This window comes from Nuphar pumila, chromosome 3 (assembly GCF_984573655.1).
Source record: "Nuphar pumila chromosome 3, dmNupPumi1.hap1.1, whole genome shotgun sequence".
Lineage (NCBI taxonomy): Eukaryota > Viridiplantae > Streptophyta > Magnoliopsida > Nymphaeales > Nymphaeaceae > Nuphar > Nuphar pumila.
Window position 1 is genome coordinate 25,962,618 of NC_143251.1, and position 6,962 is coordinate 25,969,579.

A 6,962-nucleotide genomic window follows, 5' to 3' on the forward strand; every position below is an offset into this window, starting at 1 on the left:
TGAAATTTGGGTCGTAATAGTATTTGATGGATATATAAATTCGTTCACAGGTACAAGAACAATATTTGGTATGACATTTCCACTATTCAAAAAGAATCTGAATTTGGATCGATTTAGCCAATATATGATTAGTCGGATATAGAATTGGCTACATCTGACCCGAATCCCAACCGTTTACATCCATAGGGATATGGTAGATTGATGATCCTGAGTAAGGTCATGGTTTAGAGTTTGGATCAGGAACCAATTAGGGGTGCAAATGGGTTGGATATGGGTCGAGTCATGCTTGACTTGCCAATGTATCAGAATCTTGAAAAGTGGGTCATGTTGTCGATCCAGATACAACTACAGTCTTATGATAATATTCTAGCTCCGATTATGATTTGAGTACCTGTGGTACTGAATCCTGTAAAGTGAATTACCATTTTTTTAATATGAAAAGCTTAAATTGGTCATTTTACACCTTATTCCAACTCAAAACCACCACATTTATTTACCAATTCTAGAAAGGGATCCAACTTGAATTGAAGTTGTAGAGTTGTCACTGGGTTGGATCTGTATTGGATATCTAACCAGACTCATACCAGAATTTTTGGGTTTGAGTATAAAAATATTACTTAAATACAATTTAAGTCTACCCAAAACCAATAGCAAAAATGCAAGGGTTGGATAGGAGTTCCGTGCTCTTTTATTTTTATTTGTTGGGGGGATACCTGTATGTTTCAAATATGACGTAGAATTGGATATGTATTAGCTAATCAATTGGATCCAGGTTGAACCTAGTTCAGCCAATTGATTTGGATCTATAGAATCAAGACAACAACGTTTACTTTCCATCTCCACAGGGGGCATTTGATTATATGAACAACAGCATGTGCTGGTTTGGATAGCAAATTACACCCACCTAAAGCTCAACATAATTTTACCAAAAAATCGTAGAACCTAGCAAACTCACATACCATTAAAACCAAACTCAATTTTAGCTTTAACTTTTGTCCAAAACTCATTTCCTATTCAAGATTCCCTTTTGTCAAGCACATCTGCAGTACATGAGTTAGAGTTGCAATTATTGAACATGAAATTTGAATGGAGTGTTTGGAAATATAACATAGAACCTAAAAAAATTAAGTCCCATGAAGATACAGTTTATGGCTATGTGAAGGAACAATTCAACACAAGAGTTGAATCATGAAAATCTATGTTTGAAACTTCTTAATGAAGCCATCAAACATCTCCACTATACACTCACTAGTGAATAATTTTAGAATAAAATGCATTCACTTCATTACTTATAAAGGACGGAGCAAAAATAATGAAAGAATTTTCAGCATATGAGTGTGCATGATACAATTGAAAATTAGAGGATATGAAATCACGAATTAACGTAAATCAAAATTTTCAAGAAGTTAACTTGTTATCCTTATTTGTGGGAACATGCAATATATGCTTAGCTATAGACCAAATATTGGATCACGCCAATCTTAGTTTCTTCTTTACGAGTCCAACTATAGAAAAGAAAAAAAACATATGCGAAGTCTTCTCAAATTTATAAAATTAAAAATCATATAAATATAAATAAAAAATGCAGTGAATATGAAATGTTTGACCTATGTTTACCCTGTAATAGGGAGTGGCAACCCAACCACAATTATAATCTAGTCAAATCCAAGTATTGTGCACTGAAAGACAGTAAATAAGGTCATGCACTATTTGCAAGGAACGAAAGACTATATGTTGACCTACAAAAAAGTTGACCACCTAGAGGTCATTGGATACTCTGATATAGACCTAGGAGGATGACTCGACGGTAAAAAGTTTACTATTGGATACATCTTTCTACTAGCAGGTAGTGTTGTCTCATGGAGAAGTGAAAAGCAGTCTACAACTGTTGCTCATACCATGGAGGCATAATTCATTGCTCTATACAAGACTTCATTTCAGGCCATTTGAATAAGAAACTTCATTATGAGTCTTGGGATTGTGGATTCTATTGAGAGACCACTAAAGATCTTTTGTGATAATGAAGCAGTTGTGTCATTCTCAAATAACAAGAGCTCAACCTCGTGTCGACAGATGGAGTTAAAGTACTTTGTTGTTAAAGAAATAATTGAGAATCATCTGGTATGTATTGATACAATTGGTAGAAAGGATATAATTGTGGATTCTCTTACTAAAGAGCTAGCATCGAGATTGTATTCCCAACATGTAAAGGGGATGGATATGTTTGATTCCTTTTAATGTATGACAATACATTATGGTTACATGTTATCACATTTGTGAAACTAAATTAATTCTCTATGTCTCCTTGTATTGTTGATTTTGCATAAAGGATCTATCATTTGGTTAGAGAGAATAGTAGAATAACAATATTAAAGGATCAATAGAATGCGTTAGAGACCAACCTATTCATAAAGATAATCTTAACATGCTAAAACACAGAAAATGAATTATATTGTAATACATGGAAAATATGATGTTTCATAAAGAGGTGATCATCTCCATGACTCATGATTTATTCTTGTGATACAAGATAGCATGTGAACCCTCGAGATAACGGTATGAACCTCGATTTTGTATATTTTTCATGTCAATGAGTCAAGTGGGAGAATATTGGATATTTGGGTTTGGGGGGGAAGGGGTTACGTGAATGTGAAAGGGTTCACATTCTGTAAGCCCCCACTTTCCTTCACTATAAATAGAGGCAAGGCTTCATGATGAGGGTAGCCTAAGTGTCATAGTTTTTTCTCAATGGGTTCCTGCTCACCATCGACTTAAAGGTTTGTGCTCATTGTGGGCATCGATAGGTTGAGGAAAATGCTGAGCACCCGCATGTCATTTTGTCTATGGCGTCTACGAGTATGTGTCACTTTTACATTCCGGTTCTCATTTTAAAATACGCCAAAAAATATTACCATATAACCGTTAAGATTGATATGTTTTTCACCACTCAAATTACAATGTCTCACTATAGCGTGTGTCAACTGTGGAGCATAATTCCCTGGTATCGAATTTCAACAGAGAGGGAGGGGGCGATTTTTCTAGGGAGTTTCAACCTATTAAAACTCTAACTAATTAATCTTAATTGGCTCCTAATTAAACTTTGAAAAAATCTCAAATGTGGCACCACCTAATGTGGGCCCACATTTGGTTTTTAAAGCCCTAACTAAAGATTTAAAAACAAGGTTAAAACTTTAAAATAAAAATGGGGTTTTAAAATCAGTATGATGCCTTTTCATGTTTTATGCTTACAAGCATATAACTCTCTGCAAACCAGATTAACATCATTATGCACCTGCATAACTCTCCCGTGATATAGAAATCCCTCCCATTATACTGAGACAACCGTTTAAGCCAATTATTCAAAAAATTTAATGAATCCTCCGCTGCAAACAAGATGAAGACTAACAAGTTGGGAACTTAAGATATATCTGTATGAATTTTGAACCAAAAGTTTAGGAACATTCAATTATTTACCAGTTCTTTTATCTCCATTGGTCGATCGTCCGAATTGTTCGCATAAGAAAAACCAACACCAACAGGTGATTCTATGAAGATGGTGTTTGCCACTGTAACATCACAAAAAAGCTGGTCATAATGAAATTTAGCAGTGTAATCCAGCCAGTCAGTACATTATTATCTTTTCTCATTTCTAGAGAAGATATGCAGCCTGCCATCATATTATTAACTTTTGTTATTTCTAGAGAAGACTGATCAAGCGAATAAGATCCTCCAAAGAAGGCAAATATTGGGGTTGCTTTAACTCTGTCAATAAACAAACAACGTTTATGAATTAACCAAAAAGTAAGAAGAGAATGGGAAGAGGAAGTGTAACTATCTAGATTTTAGCTATGTTTACAAAAGATTAAAACACACACAAGCACACACTATATATGCAGGGTAATGGACAAGTTGTTTTGATCCAAACTGACCTCATGGATGGATTCAACATGTTCCAAATAGTGAGAAACAGCTTTTAGATCATGTTTTTTCGATGAAAAAACATAATTTTATGACCCGAGAAAGTATTACACATTATAGGCCATCAATTTTTGAAGCCTTAAAAATTTCTACCTACATGTAATCAGACGATTCAAAAGCCTATCCTCACTAAGTGAAACATGTAGATCACATCTGGAAGGTTGTTTTTATCGAAAACAACAAAAAAATGCATTTTTAGGTCATGGCAACATGACCAAATGTGACCCCCATATATATATATATATATATATATATATATATATATATATATATATGAGTTTTGGGAGCACCTACTCGCACATAATAGAAGCTGTAGATTTTCAAAATCCTTGAACCTTTTTTTCTTAATCAGGCCCTATAGATATGATCTAAGTGCATTTTTCAGTAGAAAACAAGTTTTGGATAATGTCATTATGGTATACATGTAAGTTTTTTATGATCTTCAAAATTCCATAGCTCACAATGTACTATTATTCCACAACTTAAAAAATTCTACTTATGTCTAAAAGAAATGATCAAGCGCATGATTCGTGTCAAATAAACTAAGTTGAATACATCTATAAGGTTTGATTGAGAAGATGAAACATTCACATACTATTTTTAGTAGGTAGGTACAGGTGCTCCAGGAGCACCCTAACATTACGATATATATATATATATATATATATATATATATATATATATATATATATATATATATATATATATATATATATATATATATATATATATATATATATATATATATATAAGCTCTCCAAGATCTCAACTATGTTACAAAGACATGAAGGCAAAGACACACGATTTGCATTGACAAGGGAACAATTTATTTCGAATTAGTCAATTCGAGCCAATTCAGTTTAATGGCTACATGCATTGATAATAAGATAACGCCTTTTCTAAGGTAATGCCAAGATATGTTCATGTTGTGTCATTGTTACTATTAATATAATCTCTTTTTGAAGTGAAGGGTCGGCGTTCTTGTGTTGGAGGAGGAAGCAGCCAAGTTTGAGGTGTTCCACTCATCCCCTATGTCATCCCTAACAATTCGTCCATTGGGCTCCACGAATGTGGTCTATGTCATTCATTTAGTGAAGATCAATATTTAAATCGCTGAAATCCAACTTGTGTGCACTAATTTTTGGTGACTCAAAAAACAATGGTTGACAAAACATAAAAAAAAATTATTTAACAATCATATTTTTCTTGAAAAGGTGATCTAAGGGTCCATCTTATTAAATTAACTATGGTGAATCCATCTATAGGGTCAGATTTTATCAAAACAATTTGCATCATAAGATTTAAGAGGGGCATGAATATGGGGGATGACATAGGGGATGAGTGGAACCCCCAACTGGTTCAATCTCCGTTCATTCTTGTGCTAAGTCAGGTTGAGCTCGAGCTGGCTCATTACAAAAATAAATCAAAGTTGGAAGTAATAAGTTTTAAACACTAAACCTATTAAGCTAAGCTTAAAGCGACTCATTTACAAAATAGAATACATTGTTTTAAAGCTAAAATCAACAATACTTGAACTCTAAGCCTGTTTTTTGGAAGCCAAATATATGCTGCAACTATTAATCATATGCTTAATGATGTCAAATATCTTGAAATATATTTGTTACTACTTAACGGCCTAAACAAGCCGAGGCGAGACAAGCTAAGTCAAGACCTGCTGTTCATGTTAGGTTTGACATGCCTAGTTTAGGAGTTTAAACAAGCTCTTTATGAGCTAAACATAAGCTGAGCCACGAGCAGTCACCTCGTTTCTCAGCCTCAGTTGGAGGGGTCTACTTGTCTCCAAAAAGTTTCTTTTATGCAATGTTGGTTTACACCTTATACCATAAACGAAAAATAGGAGGTTAAATGTAATAAATAATGTTAGATTTGTTTCTATAAGTAGTTGATAAGCTGGCGACAGTTTGTATTTTTTTCTAAAAATATAATTATTGATGATGTAGACAGTGGATATACAAGGGTCATAGATTTTGAAGTGAAATGTAGATAATTAAACTGTTTTGAAGATGGCATTGGCACCATTTATAGTAAAAGATGAATTCTATTCAATGAGTTGTGTCAACGGGAAAATAGTAAGTTGAAACTTGAAACAACCTTTGCTTGGAGGATTTAGACATTTTCTTCTTTTTGGAAATCCCCTTAAAAAAATTGCAGGAATTTCTAACTGAAACAAAAGGTAATGCTTTTGTTATATGGTTTTTTTTCTTAATAGGCACACTGGTTGGCATCTTTCGTGGGTTTGAACATGAGACCCTTAAGTTATTATTAGGGGTGTCAGCGGGTTGGGTTTGGTTCGAACCCTGTGGAACCAAACCCAAATCTGATTTGAGATGATGGTATCGGGTCCAGGGTCTAATCAGATCTACCATAAGAGAAACCATACCCGGATCCTATAAAGATTACATGAACCACAGCGAACTATACTCAGTAAAATAATATTTTTTATCATTTTTACATTGAGAAATTGAAGATCTTAATCTGAACTTGGGTTCACAAATCATACCGGACTCCATATATATTAATTGGACCCTTCGGGTCTGACTCAGATTCCAATTGGTTCTTTTTATTTATCACCAAACCCTAACCCTATAAGGTTTGGTACGGGTATGGGTCAAACCCGGCCCATTTACACCCCTAGTTATGATAGTGTGACCTAACCATCCAGCTATCTCATTTTCCGCTGGTTAGGTCGGTTTTGATTCGGTCAGTTGCTTGGGTTGGGCCACGCGGCCACGCCCCTCGTTTGTTTACAAACCTAAGTACCTAATAGGTGACAATCCTTTCCTTGTTTTTTTTTCTTTTTCTTTTTCTTTTTCTTTTTTTAACACAAAAACAAAGATAAATCACACAAGAAAGAAAAGACACATCATGCAACATTAACATCCATCAATTAGTCTTTGTCCATTTTTTTCCCAATAAATTTCCACCATTGATTTCTTATGACAGCTGTAACAATTTATTCCCAC